The 24,460-nt window shown below is 47.2% G+C and overlaps 1 protein-coding gene across 1 annotated transcript in view; it reads right to left on the bottom strand.

The window, feature by feature from the left end:
- The window catches only part of HRH1 (histamine receptor H1), an 80,636-nt gene extending 69,710 nt beyond the window's left edge, over positions 1–10,926 (bottom strand). The window contains exon 1 of the mRNA XM_073901651.1: positions 10,806–10,926. The gene's annotated coding sequence lies outside the window, so the exon portion shown is untranslated. The remainder of the gene's footprint in view (positions 1–10,805) is intronic.
- Between the last annotated feature and the right edge of the window lie 13,534 nt (positions 10,927–24,460).

The following is a 24,460-nucleotide window of genomic DNA, read 5'->3' as shown; positions in this document are numbered from 1 at the left end:
AAGAGAGAAAACATACATTTCCATCTCTTGCTAAGTTTACGGTCTGGAGGTGGAAAGGGACAGGTAGAGCAGGTATTTATTTTATGTTATGCTGAGGACACAGCCAGTCTGGGGGATCAGTGTATGAATGACAGAAGGGCATGACGCCACCCCCCATAGATCAGTTCCTTCTCTGTGCCCACCTTCATTATATCTACTTTCCTTTTGTTTACACAGGACATTTCTTGGGCTCCCTACCTACCTTCTGACCTTAAGTACATTCTGTCACCCCATGATCACACTCTACGATGTGGCCCAACCAGCCCACTTACTCTTCCCAGAGGGTGCACCTTCCTTCCCACCTGTGTGCCTTTGCTCACACTCTTCCCTCTGCCTAAAATGTCCTTCCTTGACACCTTACCCATCGAAACCTTCTGTTTCAAAGCCCTGTACACATTCATTCATTCACCCATCCATTCATTCAGTAAGTATTTTCTGAGGGCTTGCTATGCCCCCCATACTTACTATGATGGGTACCAGGGATCTAATGGGGGAGCCAGCCACAGCCTGTGTCCTCAGGCTTACAGCCATGAAGAGACAGATGGTTACAACAAGGAGTAATACGTGTGGTAGATGTAAGACCAGGGGGTGTTGTGAGTCCAGAGAAGAGTCCTAGCCCAGCCTTTAAGGGGGGGGGGAAGTGTTTAGGGAAGGTTTCCTGGAAGAGGAGACTTCTAATCCGAGTTCTGAAGAATGAAATGAAAAGAGAGAGAGGTGCATATAAATGTATGTGAACATATACAGTTATGGCCATCATAATGACCAGCATTTATTGAGTGCTGCTAGGAGCCAAGCACTGGGCTAAGCGCTCCTTTAGCCCTCTCAACCCTTTGGGAGTGAGCACTGCTGTCGTTCCCATTGTTCCGATGAGAAGTCTGAGGCACAGAGACATTAAGAATTTGCTCCTGGTCACACAGCTACCAAGGGGCAGGGCTGGGGTTCAAATTCAGTATGGCCCCAGAACCCATGCTTTTGACCGCTACACCGTGCCATCCTACGCTGTCAGAGCTATCCTGCCCACATCCTCTTTTCACCTAATGACACGTTTACCATGGACATCTTTCCAAATTGTGATGCTCAGGTTTCATTTTATTTAATGGCTACAGAGGATGTCATTCGATTTTGAGCAGAGAATTGACATGATCAGATTTGTGCCTGGCAAAGAGCCTCGGGGGTGGGGTGTGGCAAGCAGCAGGGTGTTGTAGGGAGTCCTGGGGAGGAGCGGGAAGGCCTAAGCCCAGGCTGGACTCGGGGGGCTGCAGAGGGGGCTGGGCTCCGGGAAACAGGAGAGGGCAGTGAGTGCAGCAACTGTCAATACTGAGGGAGGCAGGAAATGCAGGAGGGGGTGCGCAGGACCCCCTTCTTTACAAGACCTCTTACAGACCCAACTGTCTTCTCCCTTGGCCCCAACCTCACCCGTGTGTTTTCATTCATTCTCTCCCAGCCTGCTCCAGCTAGCACTTCCAATTAAGAGTGAACGATCATCAGTTTCAGTTCCACTGAGATGTGCAGATGTGGTGCCTGTGGAATTCTTAATTCTTTGAATAATCTCTGCCCAGAAGGATCATGTCTATTCTACCCAAAATGCGAGAAACAAGCAGAAAAACTCACGAGTTACCTGACGGCACTGCTTTAACACTGTCCTCAAGTAATGCCCCAGCCAGACTCACCACATTCAACCACCTGCCTGTCCTAATGCATCTGCTCCAGAACAGTGTTAGTCTGTCCCCTTCTCCCCACTGCCATCACCTCCTGGTCCAAGTGACCATCCTCTCTCATCTGGACGACTGCAGTAGCCTCCTTACTGGTCTCCCCAGTTCCACGGTAGCATAAGTTAGTCAACATCTCAGACCACAGTTTTCTTATCTATAAAATGGGCACACTCATTCTTATCTGACAGGACTGTTGAGGGAACTGGTGACATAATGAAGGGAAAGTCCTGGCCTGGTGTGCTTTCTAAACAGATGGCAGTTCTTTTCCTTGCTCAGCTGGATGGGAAGGCTCAGAAGGGTCATGGCTCTCTTTCTTTCCGAGTCCGCTGGTCTACATAATGAGCAGGTGTCAGAGGGCCCCGGCTCTCCCTACCTCTCTGGAGGCATCTTGTCCTATTTCCTTCCACACATTTCCTTCCAGGAAATGGGAGCTTCACTAGCATCATACCCCTGGCCTCTCCCCACCTCCTCATTTGCTCATCTCCTAGGTTGATGTTTATGAGTGAGTTGCAGAGATGAAGTAGGCAAGTATTACTCATGCCCTTCTCTGCTTCCCCTAGAAGCCAGCCTGCTGGCAGGGAGCATACATCTGACTCGGCTCTCTACCGGGAAGGAGGAGGGGCTGTGCTCCTATGTGCCCGGCACTGCCTGCACCCAGGCAGGTGGGGACACCATCCAGTTGTGGCCTTCAGCCTTAACCCTCCAGGGTTACTGCAATCAATGCTAACAGTGACATGTTGTTCTGCAGCTGCCCAGCTGGGCAGAACTCTCAGTGGGGCCAGAACTTAAGCCAGGCAAAGCAATGCTATGTATCAACCCCTTCCAGCCCCAACAGGAGAGAAGAGCAGGAAAAACCCTGCCCTCTGTTCCCAACTTGTTAATGGAGCTCCTCAGGGCCTCAGTCAAGCCTGGTGTTGGGGGCTGGGAGAACAAATCAACCAATAATGGACAAATATTGATTGCTTTCTTGATATAACCGTGAAAAAGAACCCATCTTTGTTCAGTGTTTCTTACTACTCTTGAAATGCCTAAAAGCATTTTTGGGTGTGTGAATGCTACAAAGGACCAGGTACATGCACCATCTCAGTGGTTTCCGCCCCTGTCCACGTGATCAGGGCGTGCCCTTGTCTTTAAGGCTCTAGTTGTGATCTTACTTTCTTCATCCAATAAGTTTTTAGTGCACACCTACTAGGTGCCCAGGGCTAATTAATGGAGTCACTGTGGGTATAGCAGTAAACCAGGCAGATGCCAGGAAGGTTACCACGCTTCCTCTGAGGCCAAAGAGGTAACTACTGATGGATGGCATGGACGTGAAACCCCAACTACTGCCACCAAACCCACTACCTCTGGGTTCTAGCACTTTCTTGAAGAATCTTACCTTGGAGCACTTCACCGGAGTGGCATACAGCATGCCCTCAAGAAGCTTCCAGTGTAATCTGAGAAAATATCTTCATGCCGAAAACACTAATCACACAAGGAGGGTCAGAAATTGATGCATAGGATTAACACCAGTTCAACTTTTAAAACCCAATGGGGTTTGTTTTGGAATAAAATGACTCCCAATTTCTTAGGGGAGAAGAAACCCATAATATGTTTATTTACTAATTGGTTTATTTTATAAACATTTGTGAGTTGCCAGACTCTGTGGTAAATCCTTTTCAAATATTAATTCTTTTGAACTTCATGACTTACTTATTACTCACAGCGATGCTGTAAGTTGCTACAGTCACTAACCCCACTTTATACTTGAGGGGATCAAAGGAAAGATAAGTGGGGTGTTTGCCCTGGACCTACTCTGGCACGTGGTGGGGCCAGAGTCTGAACCTACGTCATCTGGCCCTGGGATCTCTGCTCTGACCATAAACTAAATTTACAAGTGTCACTTGTCCGACTAAATTTATCTACATTTTCTCTCTTTCTGTATCACAGGAACTTGTTTTCAAGAGATTGTGATGATCTGATTTAAATGCAGAATTCACGGTTTCCCCCGCAATTTGTTCTGGAGGGTTCATGGGAGGTGCTTCGAAAAGCTAGACCATCCTTCCCCAAGGAGGCTGAAACTAAATCCACCAGAGGCCCATGTTGGGCCCATCGGGGTGAACCCACCATTCAGGCAGCTAGCCGCCGAAGACAGAGGAAAGAAAGTGAGGCTTCCATCCTCGGCCCAGGATCAACAGTCATGTTGGCAGATGTTCCAGACCACATGTGTGGGCTGGCGACGCACTGTGTTTCACAGAGGTCGGGGCGAGGGAGAGCAGGATGGATTTATTTAATGATGATTTTCTCCAGGAACAGAGAAAAGCCAGCTAGTAAACAAACAAAGTTCTCAGAAAGAATAAGCCGAGCAAAAATTGCCTAGAAAACTTTAAAAGAGAGAAAAAAAAGAAAAGAAAAGACAAAGGAAGCAGACGTCTTGGCCAGCTCTTAAAACATACAGTACGTAGATAATCATCAGAGCATCACAGCACGGTCCCCACCACTTTCCTGTGCCCGGTCAGCATCTGCCCTGTTTCCCGCCATGATCCTGTCAGCTGGTCGGCTGCTAGAATCGGCAGAAAGTTCAACACTAGAACATACAGCCCGGAAAGAGATCTGCTAGTAATGGCAGGGTTTCCAGATCATACACCCTGATGCCCAAGATCGGAGACCACGTGCCTGGTGGCCCCCTGGAGCTGCGCAATGTTGTGGCTCTGCCTCTGACCCTACAGAGTGCATTAGTGCCTGAAAACAGGTGGCATACGGGCGAGGAAGGGAAGAAAGCTGCTGTAAACCGGAGGGGGGCAGCAGGTTAGAAACGTGAAAAGCAAATGAAGACGCACCTTTATCTTACACCCAAACTCAAATAGCCTAGAGAAGGATAATTTAGTGTGAAATAGGAAATCAGAGATAATGATGACCCCAAACCTTGTTTTCCTAACGGGAATAATGGGGTAATAGTCACTACCTCCTAGCATTGTTCTGGGGATTGAGAGAGGTGATCCAAATTAGCACAGCGCCTTGGCACTTTGGGAAAAGAAGATAGAGGGAAGATTGGGCTGAGAGGTTTGCCCAAATCTAGCTACCCCGGTGGGACGGGGGGGGGGGGGGGGGGAGGAAGCGGGAGGAGGGGTGTGGTCCCAGGTCCCGATCCGGGGACTCCAGGCAAACTGATATCACACAGAGGGAAAGCCTCTCCTACCAACTGGAAGACAAAAGGTGTTTGGAGGCAGGTCCCTCCATCTGTGGGCACCAGGGACTAATAATTCACAGTGAGCACACTGTCTGCAGCCATGGCGATTTTAGAAGCAGGAAGACACTCAAGCGGAGCTCATAGGCATCAGCCTCTCACCCTGGGCTAAGCTCCCTTCATCCAGGATCCCTGATTGCAAAAACCCTACCCAGTGTCCAAAGCTGGTCTCTCCCCACAGCACTTGGGACAGCTGGGGTTCATAGTCCCTGAACCTCTACCTGAGGCAGCCTGAACCTCTTCCTGTTAGGAAGTTCCACTTTGGACAGAGCTGAAACCAGCTGTTCTCCCCACCCTTTTCTTCAGCTTCCATCCTCTGGGTCCTCACTGGTGAGTTCACCAAATCCTCCACAAAAACAACACCCAGCTTGCACAATCTCTTTTAGAGAACTGAAGAAGTGGGAACACTGCCCACCTCGTTTCACGAGGCCAGCATAACCTTGATACCAAAGCCCGACAAGTAGCACCAGAAACAAAAATCACCAGTAGATCTCACTCCTGAAAACATAATGTGAAAATCCTCAACAAAAAAGTGAGCAGAAATCATCCAGCAATAACGATAATACAGGATGACCCAAGTTGGGTTGATTCCAGAAATGTAAAAGTCAGTGTGATTCACCGTGTTAATAGATTAAGAGAGAAAAATCATGTGACTATCTGAGCAGATGCAGATGTCCATTTATAACCAAAAAAGAAGAAGAAGAGGAGGAGGAAGGGGAGGGAGGAGGAAGGGGAGGGAGAGAAGAAGAAGAAGAGGAAGAAAAGGAAGAAAAAGAATAAGTGGCAAGCTGGAGTTAGAAAGGAACTTCCTTAGTCTGATAAAAAATTATCTATCAAAACCCTAGACTAAAGATACCTAATCGTCAAATGTGGACAGCTCCTCTGTAAGAACTACAAAAGGCAAGATGCCCACTATCCCCTTTTTAATTCATTCTTGTACTGAAGTCTTAGGGCTATAAGGCAAGGAAAGAGAAAAACAAAAAGGAAATAAAACTTGAAAGTATTGGAAAGGAAGAAAAACTGTTATTTGCACCTCCTCCAATTCTATACACATTGTTTCCAAAAGAATCTACAAATACACTTTTTTAATTAGTAAGAGAGCATAGCAAGATTTCTAGATACAAAATCAATATACAAAATACAAACATATTTTTCCAAAATATAACTAAAAGAACATTAACTTAAAAAATATATATATACATCATTTATAATAGCATGCAAAATATCAAATAACTAGGAATATATCTAATAAAAGATGTGCAAGACCACAAAGGGAAAATGAAGAAACTATACCATGAGAAGTTAAAGATATCTTAAATATTGAAGAGAGATACCATGTTCATGGAACATTAAATACTGCACCTTCCGGCCTCCAGTGGGGCAACAGAGAGCTCACAGTGTTCGGCAGCGGATCAGAGCAAACTGGCTTATATTCTACTTCCTGTCACTTCTAAATGTGTGACTCTGGACTTTCTACAAACCCCTCTGAACCTGCTTCCTTGCCTGTAAAACAGAAAGAACTATTCTGTCTAGTTGTTAGGGATCAATGGTTATGAAAGCACTTTGTAGAGTGCTGTATAAATACAGGGATTCTTGTGATCAGTATTATTGACTCTTGTTGGTCTGAGGGTGGGGAAAAGGTTCTCGCTCCCCAGACTCTGCTCAACAATTTGTCATCAAGGGCATTGCTGAGTGCTTATCCTGTGTGTAGCATTTCCTCATTCAGTACTCACAGCAACCTACAAGGTGGATGCTATATTAACTCCACTTTACAGATGAGAAAGCTGAGGCTCGATCAAGCAATTTGTCATTCATGTATCCATTTCTTCATTCATTGGACATTCACATGAACCCCTTCTATGCACTAGGAGCTGTGAATACCATGGTGAATAAGATAGACATGGACCCTGCTCGATCAAAACTGACAGTCTAGCTGGGAAGATGGCCAAAAGTCATACCACAGCTAATGAGCTGACAGAACCAAGATTCAAACTCAGGCCCATTGAACACCAGAGTCCACGCTTTTAACCAGTCCCTGGAGGTGTCTTCTTCAACCTCCTCTACTCCATTCTCTCTCTTGTAATGTAGTGATTTCTAACATCCATTCTGCTGGCAGAGGCAAATTTCAATGGGCCTTGCCATGCAAGCTGCTACACAAATTGAGAGCTGTCGGCTTCGATCCCGGCCCATGTGATCCTTGTGCATTATCACTGGAGAATTACAGCAGGGAAGATGAATGCATAAAAAAGGAGAGGCATCCTGGCCCCCCCCACCACAGCATCAGCGGCATTGTTCCCAATGAGTGTGTGCCTGAGTCCTCTGCCACCATTAATGGCAGAAGTGAGTCACTTATAAATAAGATACGGGAGCTTTATTATAATTACATCCCAAGATTCAGAAATGCTCAGCGTCACTGTGAAAGGGAGGGCAGTGGGTGACTGGGGCTTGAATGAGCCTCTGCCAGGTACATCTTTCAGATAAAACGTCTTGGATCAGGAGCAATTATAGCTAATGCTCAGCCTGAATGCAAATGAGAATTACTTACAATTGCATGTAATTCTTTGCCACTTATACTATCTGCCTTTTTCCTTCTTTTCTCTGCTTTTCCATCATGGCATTATTCCTGAGAACCAGACACTGGGAAATATGATTAGTGGCCATTTTGCAGATGAAAAGACTAATGCCCAAGGTTACTCAGCTCAAAGGGCTGGGGTTCTAACCCTGAGCTTTTTTTTTTTTTTTTTTAACCTCACCCTTCTGTCTTTAAGGGGCAAAATTTTCAGAAATCTGGATGTGTCCTGGAAAGTGCACAAAATATCCCAAGTCAGTAGGACAATCTGAAACGCAGCTTGAGTGGTGTGTTCTGTTGAGGCTTTTACCTTGGTGAGGACAGGACACCTTATGAAATGAATTTCAAACCTATCCTCTGCCATCCCACAACCACTGAGAGGCCCATGCTTGGACTTGAGAATGATCGTGAAGAGAGAGCCTGGCTGAAAGACAGGAAGCACCCTTTCCTTACCCATAGAAAAGTGAGAAAACTCTCCCAAACCCATGGCCCATGGAACCAAGCCAAAGTATAAAGTTCAAGCCACTATGTGAAGGAATGAGGTTCATTATAACAGTGATAACTGTGGTCACGCTCAGTGTCTGCATGAGACTGCACTCTGCAGAGTGCCAGAAGTTTCAGTAAGTCTGCCCCAAGACATCGGGTTTTAGGCTATTTAAAGCCTGGGACCACACTAAGACTTCCCAGACACGCACTTACGTCTCCCACTTGACAGATGAGAAAGCAAGAGGCTTGCACTGGTGAGGCAGCTTGCAGATGGCAGAGCCAGGATACAGAGCTGGGCCTGTTTGACCTTAATACTAACAATCATGACAACTAACTTTTAAACAGCACATTTACGTATTACACGCCCCCATTTAAGTGCTTCGTGCATATGAACACGATTCTTTCAGCAACCCAGTGAAGAAGGTGCTATGAATCTTTCTATTCTAGAGATGAGGAAACTGAGGAACGGAGAGGTGTAGCAACTGGCCCAAGGCCACAGAGCTCATAAACAGCACTGGGGTTTGAGCCAGTTCCAGGATCCACACTTTTGCCCTCTTCGCTGTCCCTCCTCTTTGTTAAGGAAAGGCCACCCCATTTCCGCCAGGTACAACTCACTTGTGAAAAGGAAAGTGAAAACATGGAATTCTGAGAGAGTTCGGGGCAGGAGGTTCAGATATAAGTTCTTCCTCCCTTGGACACTCAGCTGAGGGCCAGGAGGGACCACTCCCAGCCCAGGACTGCCCAGTCTCCCCAGGGCTGCCGGCTCCTTTGCAGGCAGCTCCAGTCTCCACCAGCTCCAAAATCATGGATGGGGAGTGTTCACCCATCTCTTGCCTTGGGAAGATTCTACATCACACTTGAAAATGGTACCAGGCTTTCCCTCTCCTGTGACAGACTCTCCCTCTTCCAGGGGAAATACCTCTTGATAGAGCCAGGCAACCTCCAACAGCCTTGGGCTCAGATGAGGGTCCAGCCAGCCCTGAGTCATACTAGTGTATTTACATGGGGCTGTCAGGGATTCCTGTGAATGATAACCCACTCAGCAGCAGGCCTCCTGCAGGACACCCATCAGAGAAAAAGGAGAATGGTGCACAGGCATCAGGGACCCTATTCTTTACCTTTGCTGCCGCCAGCCACAAGCAGGAGGGACCTAAGGTCCCATCTGCAGCCTGAGTTTCACTGATAATCTGAAAGCAATCAAGTAAGATTTGTGTTCAAATTCCAATTCTTCCACAGACCAGCTGGGCAAACTCAGGCAAGTTACTTAACCTCTCTGAGCCTCAACAGACTATCTGCTCAATGAGGCTAGTAATAACAGTGCCTATCTTGTAAGGCTGCTGTGAGAACTAAATGGGATAATGCATAATGACACTATGATCCGTCCTCTCTCTCTCTCCCTCTCCCAGTCTATGCTGCTTCCTGGCTGCCAAGAATGGGGCTATATCAGACCTCCAAGTCCCCTCTCTTTCATGTTCTGGAGATACACTCCATCTGTGCTCCACTCACAGGGGCATACCCCCCACCAAGGAACGAGTTGTCCCAGCACCTTCCAGTCAGGCTCACATAGTAAGACAAGCACTGGTCCCCTCATGCCAGGTTCCAGGTCTGTGGTGGGAGCCCCCTGCCGGAGAACAGCGACCCTGCCTGGAGCATCTCTGAACTACCAGCAGCCAGGCTGAGTGGACACCTCAAAGAGATTAAGGGATGTTGCGGGGGTTGCGGGGGGGGGGGGGGGGCCCCTAAAGGGGGGGGGGGGGGGGGGGGGGGGGGGGGGGGGGGGGGGAGGTCTTCTTGTGGGACAGGGGAGTGGGTTAGGAGGGTGGTGATCACCCAGAGAGAGAAAGTGGCTTCCATTAAGCACTGCTGCGCTCCAGCTCCTGCTCCAGACTTCCCTGACTCCTTCCAGAAAAATCTAGAGCAACTTCCAGAATTTGGTCCCCTCTCACTCTTGCCCTGAAAGAGCATCCCCAGTTCTCTTCGGCCACCAAAACCCACGCCCTGGCAGTCACGACCACCCATTTTTCCAAAGGATCCTCCGAGAGGTACAATGAGGAGGTGGTCCGTTCCTCCTGGGCTTGCAGCCTAGTCGCAGAAGACCTCTGGCCGTGGTCTTCACCTTCCCATACTGGACGCCTGGTGACGCTGAACCTGGGGCTTGCCCGCGTGCGATTAAGTGGTTTGGGTCAGGTCAACTGGGGCTCAAAACCTCTGCTCTCTCCTTGACTTGGTTGCCCTCCTGGACACAACTTTCCTTCTCTAAGCCTCAGTTTCCTTTTCTGTAAAATGGGTGTAATAATACCCGGTTCCTGGCGTTACAGGGAGACTCCCAAGAGGTAATGGATGCCCAGCGCCTGGCACAGATAACGCACTCAACAGATGGGTTGGGACTGCGGTTAGCATCAAACTCAGAGTCAGGGGCAGCTCTGGAAAAGCTGGGGACTCGCCCTCTCCGCCCCGGAGCCCGAAGGCAGATGCTCGGGGCGCGCACCCGGGCGAACCCCGGGGAAGCCACAAGTGTCTGCGCGTCGGGGAGCCGCGCCAGAACGGTGTATCAGGGAGGGTGCCCTGCAGCGAGCCGCGCTGCGGGACCCGCCCCAAGCCGCCGGGGTCCCTGGAGCTCCCGAGCGCGCCCACCCCGCGCCAGCCGGCTCCCGGGGTCGCCGCGGCTCCGCAAGGATGCCCAGACCCCAACAGCCGCGCACAGCCTCGCCCCGCCGCTGCGGCCCCGCTGCGGCCCCTGCCCGCGCCCTGCCCGCGGTCCGTTCTGACTCACCCGCACCGGCTCCAGGGAAAGTTTGGTGGCGCGGCGGGCGCGGCGGCCAGGCTGCTCGGTGCTCGGCGGCGGCGGCGGGGGCGGCGGGGGCGGCGGGGGCGCCAAGGGAGCGGGCTGCGGAGGCGGGGCTCCGGAGGAGGAGCCGCGCCGAGGGGGGCCAGCAGGGCGGGAGGGAGGCGGAGACCCAGGCCCGCGGGCCTGCAGCGCCCTCGCCTCGGGCTCGGAGCTCCCAGGTCCGCCCCCACGCCGGGAGGGGGCGCGAAGGGGCGCCTCGGGCTCCGACACATCTTCTCCCACCTCCCGCCGCAAATCCCAACCTCGGGCTCGGCGTCGCGGTGCGGCTCCTTGGGTTTGGAGAGAGAAGTGACAGAAGGGTCGGAATAAAAAAAAAAAAAAAAGATGGGTCAGAACCCTGGCCAGAACTCCCCACCGCCCACGCTCACCTGAGGGTGGGCAGACGGAAATAGGTAAGTCCAGATAAAGGAGAGATGGAAAGTCAGAGAGGCGATGATGTTTGGCAAAGTCAACCAGGGACCTAAGGATAGACACAGACCTATAGTGATACCCCACCTCCACTTATCCCTGCTGGAGAGGCCAAAACAGAAACAGACGGACAGAGCCAGCCAGACCGAGAAACAGTAAGACTGACAGACAGGGACCCTACCCTAGAGGTTTCATGGAGAACTAGAGAGACCCCCATGATCTAGAACGCCACACCCCTCCTCTATTTCTCTGTAGCCCCTCCAGATGAGCTCAAGTTTCAAAATTACAATGTGTTTCAATTAGCATCCTGTGCTAGATTGAATCTAGAGTTACGGCCAAGGGAGGTTGCTAAGGGTGGGGTGGGGTGGTTCTTCTGCAGGTCCCCAGGAGCCTCTGCCCCCTGACTCTGGCAGCTTGAGAATTCTTACCGGCTGCCTTCAGTTCCAAAAGCCAGGGACGAGAGGTAAAGTTTTCTTTCCTCAGTACCAGGAAAACTCCATCTGAACCTCTAAGCAGTTATGACCTCAGATCTTATCTCAATGCTTCAGAAGAGACACTCAAGTTCTGAGGGAGACAAGGGTGTTGAGGAGGAAAGAACCCTGTGTTTGGGGGCGGGGGGGGCGGGTAGGGTGTGGGTTTGGGGCATGGTGGGGCTTTTAGCTTCCTCTGAGTAGGAGGCAATTCCACTTGAGAGTTGTGGGATCACACAGAGCTAGTTTGAGGCCCAGGCTCACAAGCTGTGGGTGGTATGTGCTATCTTTCTGGCCTCCTGGACTACATGTACAAAATGAGGGTTAATAAAAACAGCTGTCATGGTGCTAAGTGCTAAAGGTGCCTACTCATTTAATCTTCAAGACACCCTAAATAGGTGGGAACAATTATTATTCCTATTTCACAGAGGAGAAAACTGAGGTACAGAGAGGTTAAGTAACATGCTCAAGGTCACACAGCTAGTATATAGGAGAACTGGGATCCACCCTATGCAACTTGGCTACAAGGTCCAAGATCATAGTTACTGTGCTGTAATCTTCATCTCACTGGGGCTGCTGGAAAGCCCCGTGAGGTCATTTACATAAAGGACTTAGCAAATCCATAAATGGTAGCTCATAGACCACTGAGCCTTTCTGCAAGTTAGGGATTAAAGGGCTGATGGTGATGCCCAGAGACAGGAAACTTTGGGTTCAAGATAGCTGACAATCCATGTTACCGTCTGGGTCCTGGGTACCAGTTCTGACATTCATGAATCAAAGAGGCAAGGGCTTCCCCGTTTGTTCCTCTGACCAGACCTATGTTGATAAGCACAACCCCCAACTAGAACTCACTCTGAATCCACAATAAGCCCCCTTCCATTCCCTGGTGATTCTCCAGGGCCTCCAGATTTTATACTTTACCAGACTGATGCCCCTTTTGGAATTGAGTTAGCCCTTGGGGGAGCAACTGTTAGAAACTCCAAGGGAAATGCAATCTACCCCCTACAGCTATGGAGCTGATAGAAGTAAGAGTTTGGGGGGAGCTGGGAAATGGCTGGGCGCACTCTCATACCCTCTCATTTCTGCAGTTCAGCAAAAGCTTGATTATTTGGAATGCCTCTCCCAAGTTTCACTTCCTGGACTGGTTTTGGGCCTACTAAGCCCATAGTGATCACCATTGTTAGAAATATCAGCGTTTTAGAAACAGCATGTCAGACATTATTTGATGGCCCTGGTGAGCAGGGTGTGTATGGCTTTGTTGTGGCATTTGGAACTGATACCTAACTCAGGCCTCATCCTGGGTATGTGGGACAGAGGTGGGTAACCAACTTACTAATATACAGGCAGCAGAAGAAAAATAATTGTAAGCCCTTTGTCATACTTACCATGTGCCAGGCTCTAAGAGCATTAGACATAATTTAGTACCCTTACTCCTCACAACAATGCTGTGAGCAAGATACTATTAGCTTCCTATTTTACAGATGAGAAAAGTGAGGCAGAAATTGGGGAAGAGACCTGTTCAGGGTACACAGCTAATTAAATCATTCCAAGATCAGACGGTTAGGAAGCAGCTGAACCGGGTCTGGAACCTGGATTGGCCTGCCTCCACAAGCCTGTTCCTACTTCTGTGCTTTGTGGAGGAAAGTTAGAAAAGGGGGACTGTTTGAGCCCCTGAGTTGAGATTAGAGGTGCAGATTAAGAAGGGGTAGATGAAAAATATCTGCTCTACTACTTGTTAAGTCAGTGCTCATGTTGCTTCTCTGAGCCTCAGTGACCTCATCTGTTAAATGAGAATAATAACACCTGGGTCATATCCAAGATTTTAATGATGATTCTTCCGGTGGCAGGGAACATAAACCCAGTTATAATCAGGTTCAGCCAAAAAGTGTTCTGAACTGAAGAATTTCAGAAGACATTTTGGATCCAGACATAGTCTATGCCAGAAGCTCAAAGGAAGTTGTCGTGAATCTGTTTCCCTCTGTGCCTCGACTCCATTTTCTTTTGTGTCTATTTTATTAGCAGGCTGGGTCTGTCCACAGGAAAGCAGAAGTGGCCAATTAAGCAACCCCAAAGCAAAGAGATCACGTCCTTCCCAATATTTCCAGCAAAAATCCCAGGGTTGATCTCCATTGGCCTGGATTGTGTCACATGTCCAGCCTAAACCCATCACAATTGCTCTGATTCACTAAGCCTGAGTTACACGCCTGTGGCTAGAGTCAGGGAGTGGGGTCAGCCCCTCCTAAGTGACAGGGACTAGGAGCGCATGGGGGATGGGTCCCTAAAAGAAAATCAGGGTGCTATTAGCAGAATAATGGTGCATTGGTGCTGGACAGGCACAGATGTCTGGTTTCTCATGGAACCATTGTTAGGATTAAATATGCTCATGTGTGTGAAGAACATGGCTCTGGTGGGTACTCAGGAACTGAGACGTCCCTCTTGGGAAACAGGATTCATGGCTCACCAAATCCAGGCCAACTGCTTCCTTGTTCACGTGGGGAAGCTCAGAAGGTCCAGAGAGGGGAATGGACCAGGTGACTCAGCTGACCAGCCACAGAACCCAGTCATGGAAGCCATGTCCCTTGAATTGGAACAAATCCCAGTTAAAGTCTCAGCTGAGAAATTTGAGATCTCTCACTACCTAAAGGAGCCTTCTTTGCATTTGCACAGGGGACACAGGAAATCAGAAAGTCCTTAAGACCCAGAGGAAATGAATGCCACTTATGTTGGACTCCCAGACTGTGTAACAAGCTATGGATGGGTAGATATGGGCAGAGTGCCCAGTTCAGCTCCCCACCCAGCATGTTATGAACTCTGCCATTTCCTCTGGGGACTCTGCACTCTGGGTGCTGAGAAATCCAAGTGGTCATTTTTCAGATAGCTGCCCAAAGAAGGCAAGATGGCCCTTCTCTTATTTTATTTCCTACTCAGTTTGTGAGAACAGATGTTCGACCTTCAGGGCCAAAGTGGGCCAAGTAGCAAGCATGTTATTTAGAATTATCAAAATTGACCCTTTCAACTTGGCCCTGATGCAGTTCCAAAGTTTCTGGCCTTGGGCAGTTAGTGTGACTTCTCCACTCTAAATTTAGTTAGACTGGCAAGCTGTGAAGCTTATCTATTTAACGGAAAGTGAGCAAGAATGGCAAATATCAACCTGGAATAAGACCTACCCCTTCCTTCCCCACTTAAGTAAAGTGCTTGGGTTTGGAGGGCACACTGCTGGTGGGTGAGTGAATTCATACAGTCTTCCCGGAGGGCAATGCGGAACCAAATGTTGAGGACTTTAAAAGTGTTCAGTCTATTATTCCATGCTTGAAGAGTTTTTCCTGAGAAAATAATCATGAATATCACCAAGATATAGGTAAAGATGTCCGTTGCAGGATTGCATGTAACAGGAAAAGATTGAAAATAATCCAAATGTCTATAGGGAACTGGTTAAATAAATTATGGTATATAGATAGAATTGACCTGCTAAGGTCATCTTAGACACTATGGAATTATGTGAAAATGGGTTGTGATATGAATATTAAGTTAAAAGGGCAAGTGACAAAAGACTAGGTACGCATGAACTCATTTTGTGAAAAAGTGTATCTGAGTATAAAAAAAACTTAAAAGTAGTTGTATAAGGCATAGTGGGAAGGACAGGAGCTTTTGGTTTTTACTCATCTGTGTTTCCTAATATTTCCTTAGTAAATTTTTATTACTTTCGTAATTAGGAAAAATGCCCAATAGTTGTTATAAAAGGATTTGTGTTTGATTTCCTATTAGAGAAGCACTTTCATTTATAAAAGATCACAAACCAGAAGTGAGATTAAATTGATCTATCTCCCCCTCTCTCTCTCCCTCTGGTTAGGATGTGTGAAAAGGAATGGGGAGCTTGGGGTTGGGAGTAGCAGCAAAAGCGGCAGACCAGGGGAGTGCAAGAAGGTTGTACCAGGAAGCTCTACCCATTTGCTGTGTGGCCCTGGGCAAGTCACTCAGCATCTCTGGGCCTCAGCTGCCACACTGTTACACTGTCTCTGGAATTCTTCCAAAGGCCAAAACCCTATCTATGGAAAATGTCTGTGAGCTCCAGTAAATGTCCATCTATGCTAAGGGAGAACATGCATGGCCTAGAAACGGGTTCAGCATAAATGATTTTTGGCTCTGCAGCCCTGTACGACTGCCAAAAGCCCTGCCTAGCTTCACCATTTCTCATCTTCTGTCTCTCCGCCTAGTTACTTAGGAATTGGCACATTCCGGGGGGAAAGCACATGGAATGCTGGGCTCACCTCCATGTGTTTCTCTTCACTCTGGGATCTTGATCCTTCAGGTCTTGGCTTCCTGGAGAGCTCTTTGATGCCTTCTAACAGATTTTTATGTTCTTTTTAACAGTTCTAGCCAGGTTTTCTAGTTGGATATGGAGAGGATTGCTCTCTACAAGCTAGTTTGTCTTAACGCAGAAGCAGAAGTTTGGTCCTATGTTACTTAAGTGAAAATGGCTGGTTATAGAATGTGTGCACAGTGGGGTCCTATTCATATGCAAAACATGTCTATGTGTTTGTGCAGAAGAAACAGTGAAAGAGTGAAAGCTACATACAGCCTCTATCTCTGGCTGGGTTTTCATTTTTTTAATGTTTAGCTGTATTGTTCAAATTTTATACAGTGGACTCTGATAATGTCTAAACTGGGATTGACCTTTGAGGTCATTTATACCCATTTTAAAAATGAGGAAACTGAGGTCAAGAACATGTAAATTCATTTCAACCAAACAGTTACTGGAGGTTTGCTGTGAGCAGAGATCCATGCTACAGGGCCCCTGGGGCATCTAAAGAAAGGTAACACCTAGTCACTTATTCTTTCCTCCAACTCAAGTGTCTCCAAATGTGCTTGACTTCGGGATATAAGGATGAAGATGACAAGAATCTGCCCTCAAGGTATTCTAGCTGTGGAGAAAATATCGAAATAAACCATCCCAGGTTTACCCATGATGTGGTAAATGCTAAAGTAATGCTGTGGCAGAGACTGTGCTTGGCCACTTAATAACCATTCTTTCAATATTGAACCAAAAGATTGGATTTCCCAGCCTCTCTTACAGCAAGGTATGGTCCTGTGATTAAATTTTGGCTAATAAGATATAAAGGTAAATGTTGTGGGGGTTAGTGAGAAGTCTTTTTAAAAGGAACTTACAAAAAATATAAAAATAAAAGGAACAAGCAAATGCTCCTTTCTTTTTTTCTGCTACTTGGGATGTAGATGCAATGGCTGGAACTTTAGCAGCCATTCTGACCTACAATGTCACATTGGGAAGGGAGCCCCATACTCAGATGATGGAGCAAATAAAATAGCCTCAGTCACTAATACCATGGAACTGCTATATCAGTCCTGGATTGTCTATCTCCATACTTCTTTTACAAGAAAGAGAAACTTATTTTGCTTATCACCCCATTATTTTAGATTTTCTCTTTCATACAGATAAACCCAATCCTAACTTACACAAATCCTAAAAATAAAGTGCTATGGGAATGAAGGAGTAAAGGGAGGGAGGAATGAATATTTCTACTCTTGAGCATCAAGGACGTCAGAGGAGGTGTGAAGGGTGTGAAGAGTTCACCAGTGGGATGGGCAGGGATTAAGAAGGAAGAGGGTTTCAGGCAGAGTGAACCATGCAGGGAACATGAGCACAGGGCTGGAAATGGGCACTGGAATGGGCTGGAGATGGGCACATGTGTGTTGGAATCAAGCAGCCTGGACTCCAATCTTATCACAATCTTCAGCAAGTCACTTCATTACTCTGTGCCTCAGTTTCTCCATCTGTAATATGAGGATAATAGTATTAACCTCATTGGGTTATAGTGAGGATAACATGGGTTAATACATGAAAAATGCTTGGAGCAATGCCTGGCACATGGTGAGTGCTCAGTAAATGTTGGCTGTCATATGCTTATCTGTAAAATGATCTCCTGTGGTAGCCAGTGCATATAACATGGCACGGGGCTTTATACAGAGGATGTGCCCAACTATGTAGCTCTCTTTCTCTCTCTTCCCTCAAGGAGCTTACAATCAACATTTAACAAATCTTCGTTAAGCTCCTACTCTTTGCCAGGCCCCGGGCCAGGAGGTTGCTGATTCCAGGACAAATCAGACCTTATTGCTGACCTCCATTTGGTTCATCTCAAGGAAAGGAAGGAAAAAAAAGAGACAGGCATAATATAGTGTGGAAAGTACAGCAGTGGTCCAATTCTAGTTCACGAACCCGGGTAAGCAAGAAAGGTAACTTTAGTTTTTGTTACGTGAGCTCAGTCTCTGCTATGATCTCCCATTTCGGGTGGGAGTCCTTAATGGCAGTTACGTTGGGTTTTTCCTATTTCTCTGGGGTATTATGTCAGTTCTAGGGATCTTGCAGGGGAACATGCACACACAGGGCACTACTGAATTACCTCTTGCTCCTGAGCCTCATTTCCTCTCTCAGCTGCTTCTGGGGTCCTTCCAAGTGCACAGGAACCGTTGCTTGGCTCCCATGGCTCCTGGGGCATAGAGAATTCTTTTAGACATTTGAGGTTCTTCTGCCCAGCCACACATAGCCATTTTTCTGCCAGAGTCTGCTTAGGAGAAGAGTACAGGTTTTTCTACATTCAACTTCTTTGAAGTTATCTGGGGATTCTGGGGCCTTTCTCCAAGCTCAGGGCCATGTCCAGAGAAGGGGCAAGTTCGAGTGTGCCTTTCCTCAGGGGCTTGTACCATCTATCTCCCCCTTTGCTGCTGCTCCAGCTTTCTTTCCTACCCTTGTCTCTGTCAACGTTTGAAAAGAAAAAGGTAAGTGATTCAGCCAGCAAAATCCAGTGTATTCAGAAATAGCAGAGGAATTGCAATTCGGGACAAGCAAACTATAAGGGACCATAAGCAAGTCTCCAGAACAAAGGAGGAGATGTTCTTTATAGAAGGATAAAGGGAGTGGGTGGGGTTGTTTTGAACAAAAGCTCATTGGAAGACAATGAGAGTTTGAAGTGGGGGCAGCCTCTCATTAGATGCAGGTGAGGGCAGCTTGCCTTTGCCAGTCCAAAAGAAAGCTTTCTTCCTGCTGCACTACGCAAGCTGTGACCATGGCTTCCCTTCTCCAATTCTGAGTTCGGTTTCCTTAACACATTTTCACATCTGGAAACTCTTGCCTGGTTTCAGAGAGGTGGAACCTTGCTCCTAAATATGCTGCATTTCCCCATATTAATCATGTCATCAGGACATAAGAACCTTTTTCTGTTGCTCCTGAGACCCTAGACTTTTGAAACTCAAAAGACAGGAAAAGATTTTGGTTTCTTTTTTTTTCTGCGGGGCCAGAAAAAGAAAGTAGCCTTGAGACAGTAGCTTAAGATAAGACTTCTGGGTAACAGAAATTAGCAAGAATGCAAAACAACTCAATGGGCTTCCTCCATGCCCCCGTCAGAACGGCTGAAATAAAGACGAGTGACAACATCAAGTGTTGAATGGGATGTGGAGCCCCTGGAACTCCCCTCCATGCCTGGTGGAGACGCAAAATGAAACAGGCACTTTGGAAAACTGCTTGGCAACTTTAATAAACATAGATCTGCCTTATGATCCAGAAATTCCACTCCTAGGTATGTCTTCGAGAGAAATGAAAACATGTCCACAGAAACTGTACATAAATCATAACAGCTTTATTCCTAACAGTCCAAACTGGAAAAAAACCCAAATATCCACTCAAACAGGAGTTTGAATAAACAGATTCATTGTCTGGGATACCATACAGCAATCAATGTAGATGAACCATTGCTGCCCACAACAACACAGAAGAAAAAAAAATCATTATTTTGAATAAGAGAAACCAAATGCAAAAAAAAAAAAAAGTGAATATTGTATAATTCTACTTATATGAAGTTCTAACTGGCAGGACTAATCTATGATTTTAGAAGTGGTTACTTCTGTGGGAAGGGTGGGGAATGGGACTATTTATTGACCTAGAAGAGGCACTGGAAGCAGGTGCTAGAAAAATTCTATACTTTGATCTTTGGGATGGTGATACAGGTACCTAGATAGGTGAAAATTTTAATACCTGTGCATTTTACTATGTGGAAATCGGTTTTTAAAAAATCTCATTTTAATTAAAAAACGCAGAGGCTAATATTTCAAAAATAATATGCTACCCTCAGTGCTATGACGAGGTAAACACATAGCACTCTGTGATAGCCCAGGAGGGGTATTAACCACACTGTGTGTGGGATAGGTGTGCAGATGGAGCGGTCCCCAAGGAAGGCTTCCTGGAGGAAATGATGGCTCAGCTAAACTTCAAAGGACTTGAACTGAAGGTCAAGCAAAAGATGTGGCTAAGGGCATTCCAGGCACAAAGGAACAGCATGCAAAGGCACTGGGTGAGTCCTAAGAGAACTTGAATGGGGGTGAGGGTGGGGGGATGAGACTGCAGATGGAAGCAGCAGTCAGATCTGACAGAGTCTCGTAAGCTGGAGGGGAGTTCAAAGGGAAAGGACCTGAAAAGTTGTGGTCAGATCTGGACTTTAGAAAAAGCTCCCTCAGGAGGGAGGGAGTACAGTGGTGTAGAGGGAGTTGCAATAATCCAAGAGATGGGGGTATGTGGTCTGAGCTAGGGCAGGGTTGAGAGAAGAGCTTCCAGGGACACTGAGGAGGAAGGCTTTGTCAACTAATAATATTGGAGGGAAGTTAAAGAGACCGTCAAGATCTTGCCGTTCATGTCGGGCTGGAGCCAACTGCTGAGAAAAAGATCGGAGGCGGTAACATCTGTAAGTGTTGTAGTGGTTGGCTAGATGTTGTTTTGCCTGTCCAGACCCTGTTTCCTCCTTTCTCTTATGACAGAACCCTGCTTTGCCTACAGAGAACTTACTCCTTCCTAACCTCAGGCCAAGGGCCTAAAGTGGGAGTGACCCCACCTCTCAGCTGTAGGACGTGTGACCTTGGCCAATCAGCAAGTTCCAGCTCTCTGGTGGAAGGCAGTGATTGGTTCAGGGATTGAAACATGACCCAGATTGATCCAATGAGAGTTAGCCCTGGAAATTCTGTTGGAACTCTTGGGAAAGAATCCGGTCTTTTCTTCCGGGGTTGCCGAGCTGGTGGAATGGAAGCCTGGAGCTGCTGATGGCCCTCTTTGCCACCAAGAAGGGGAAAGCCTGCCTGAGAATAAAGGCAGCACTTGAGTAAACAGAGCCCTATGCCTGATGATATTTTTCGGGCTTTTAGATCCAGCCATGTCTGAAAAGTGACCTGTACTTTTGACTTTAGTGAGCCAATGTCTTCTCTTCTTGGAGTAATTCTATTTGACTTGGGCTTTTTGTCCCTTTCAGCTGAGAGAGTTCTGATGACTGTAGACTCCACTGAAAAGCTTTACTTAGGTACAGAGCTTCTGTAAGGAATGATGTAAAAGCTCTGGGAATGAATAGTGGTGATGGTTGCACAACATTGTGTATGTACTTAATGCCACTGAATTGTACTCTTAAAAGTGACTAAAATGGTCAATTTTATGTTGTGTATATTTTATCACAATAAGAAAAGTTAATAAAAACTTTTTAAAGATATGTTATGAGAGACAAGCAACCCATTCCCCACACAACAGGTAGAGGGCCCCTTTGATGCACATTGGATCTTTATTGAAAATCGTTCAGGGGCTTCCCATCCCACTTAAAATTCAGCCCACACACCTTCCCAAGGTCTGCAAGTCTCCCTGTCATCTACCCTTGCATCCCTCTGTCCTCATGCCCCACCCTCCTCCCTGGGCTCACTATCCTCCAGCCACTCTAGTCCCCTTGCTGCAGGCAAACACAGCAATCTTTTTCCTGTCTTGGGGCCTCTGCACTTGATGGTCCTTCTGCCTTGGACACTCATTCCACGCCCACGCCCTTCTCTCCCCCCACACCGGCCAATCTTTCCAGGGTCACCTCACCATCAGTCATCCTGTACTCAGTTGTCGCCCTTTGGAGAAGCCTTCCCTGGTCAAAATAGTGCCCCCCTGCCTATCATTTCACCCTTCATGGTTCTCGTGGCTGTCTGCAGTGGTCTTTTTCTTTGCTGGTTTGTTTATTGTCTCTCAGCTTACATTTGAATGTAGGAGGGCAGCTAGAGGGCAGGAACTCTGGCTTGTGCCTCTCTGTGTCCCCAGCACTTGGAAGAGTACGTGGTCCATAGTATGTGCTTAATAAATGGTCCTGAATGAACTTTGCACAGGTAAGTTCCTTACAGGCAATGGTGCAAGTGGGGAAAGCTGAACCCAGAAGAGTGGGAGGGACTTACCAAAGGCATCCTACAAATCACAGTCAAAGACAGACCTAGACCTAGGACAATTGGTTCCACATTCAGTTCATTTTCTGTAATTCCCATCCACCTCTTTTTGCCAAAAGACTTTCAAGGCTTGAATGGTTTTTCCCCTCTGATGCAAGCATCTCAGAACAGAAAGAAGATTGAACTAGAAATCAGGAGACTTGGGGGCTGGATCTAGCTCTGCCATCCACACACCATCCAGATTGGGTCTCCTGAAGGACAGGGGCATTGCTAGCATCTAGTGCACTCATAGTACAGTAGGTGCTTAGGCAAGGTTTGCTGAATGAATAAGTGATTGCTTGCATGAAGAAAATGGGTGTCAACAAAGGGTGGTGCTTAAGATCTCAGAGTCTAAGCTAGACAGATTTGAATTCAAATCCTGGCTATGCCACTTTCTAGTTGTTGGACACCTGATCTCACATGAAGAATATATTTGGCAACATCTGTGATAGTCTGTCTCCAAGATGGGTCCCAATGACCCTTACCCCCTGGTATTTATGTTTGTGTGTAGCCCACATTAAATTAGGGTTGGCCTGCACTGACCCATAGAATATACTGTAGGAGTGACAGTGTGTGATTTTTGAATCTAGATCATAAAAGGTGTTGCAGCTCCTCCTTGGACTTCTGGATGGTTCATTGGGTAAACCAGCTATCATGTTGTAAGGACACTCAGGAGCTCTGTGGAAAGAGGGACCAAGGCCCCCACCCATCCCAACAGCCAGCACCATCTTGGGAACATATAAGTAAGCCACTTGGAACTGGATTCTTTAGCTCAGTGAAGCCTTCAGATGACTAAAGCCTCAGCTTTATGAGAGACCTTGAGATAGAACTGCCCATTCAAAGTACTCCTGAATTCTTCACCCACTAAAACGATGAGAGAGAACAAATGATTATTGATGTTTCAAGTCACTAAGTGTCTGGGCGATTTGTTATACAGTAAAGGTAACTAATATATCATATTCATCTTTATCACTGACATTTACTGAGAGCTTACCATGTGGTTTCTCGTTTGAACCCTCCCAGTCATGCTATGAGATAGGTGCTGTTATTTTTGTCTTATAGACAAGAAAACTGAAGTGTAGGGCAGTGAAATCTCTCCTTGCAGAGCCCCTGAACTTAAGGGCTTTCTGGTAGGGCCTGAGAGTCAGAAACTCAGATATGTACGACCTAAGGCAAATACAGCTCTAGGATCCCAGGAAGGAGAGACGAATTTTGGATTCTGGTTTCTGGTAGTTTCTCAGAGGTTGAGAGAACACTCCAAAAGCATCAGACACATCCCCTGCCCTTGAGCACCTGACTAGTGGAGGTCAGATGCTTATGAATAGCGTTCAGTGTTCTGTTGCTGAGAAACACACGTTTACACAGTAATGATGAAAAATAATAACCCTTCATAAGGGTCTGGCACTTTGCATATATAAAGCTTCATACCTGTAGAATTCCATGGAATCCCACCTGGCAAGTAAGCATGGATTTATGGACTGAATGTGTCTCCTCTCTCCCAACCAAATTCATATGTTGAAGCCCTACCCCCCAATATATGGTAGGCATTTGTGGGTAGAGCCTTTGGGAGGTAATTTGGGTTAGATGAGGTCATGAGGGTGGGACCTCATGATGCAATTAGTGGCCTTATAAGAACAGGCACCATGGAAAACTTTCTCTCTCCCTCTCTTCCTCCTTTCTCCTTCTCCTTCTTCTCCCCCTCTCTTTCCCTCTCCTCCCTCTCTCTCTCTCCCGCTCCTTCTCTTTCTTTCTTTCCATGTACACACATACAGCAAAGGCCACAGCAAGAAGGTGGCTGTCTATAAGCCAGGAAGAGAGCTCTCACCAGAACCCAACTACCCTGGCACCCTGATCTCAGACTTCCAGTATCTAGAAGTGTGAGAAAATAAATTCATGTAGTCTAAGTCACACAGTCCATGGTATGTCACAGCAGCCTAAACAGACTAAGACACACGGCAATGTACGTTTTACAGATGGGGACACTGAGGCTTAGAAAAAGTTAATAGGACTCTCAAAGAGTCACACAGGCTTTAAGGGGCAAAGCCCAGATTAAAGCCTGGCAATTGGGTGTCCTTACAAGTGCACAGGGCTGTCAGTGGGGTTCCTCTAAGGGAGGTTCTAGGAAGAGGTGAGCAGGGAGCAGGGTTCTGAAATGGGGGGGGGGTGGCCTGGTAGAGAGGATGGGGCATGGAGGGCCTCAAGGGGCAGGGTGAGCCCCCCGGAGGCTCCTGGAAGGTGTGAAGACAAAAAGGGAACATAGCTGGAATGGAAAGAATGAGCAAGTGTGGGTGTGTGGAAGAGGCTTGGCTAAAGGAATTCCAGTGTTAGGTGCAATTGCAGCAGGAGGGTTGTGCAGAGTGAGAGATCTTGGAGCTGGGGCCAAAGTCAACCACCGTGCCTAAAGTGGGAAGAAGAGCTTATTTTGCT

This window comes from Callorhinus ursinus, unplaced genomic scaffold (genome assembly GCF_003265705.2).
Source record: "Callorhinus ursinus isolate GAN/ISIS: 27379988/994484 unplaced genomic scaffold, GSC_fseal_2.0 scaffold15, whole genome shotgun sequence".
In the NCBI taxonomy this organism is placed as follows: Eukaryota; Metazoa; Chordata; class Mammalia; order Carnivora; family Otariidae; genus Callorhinus; species Callorhinus ursinus.
This window is presented reverse-complemented; position numbering and strand designations above follow the sequence as displayed.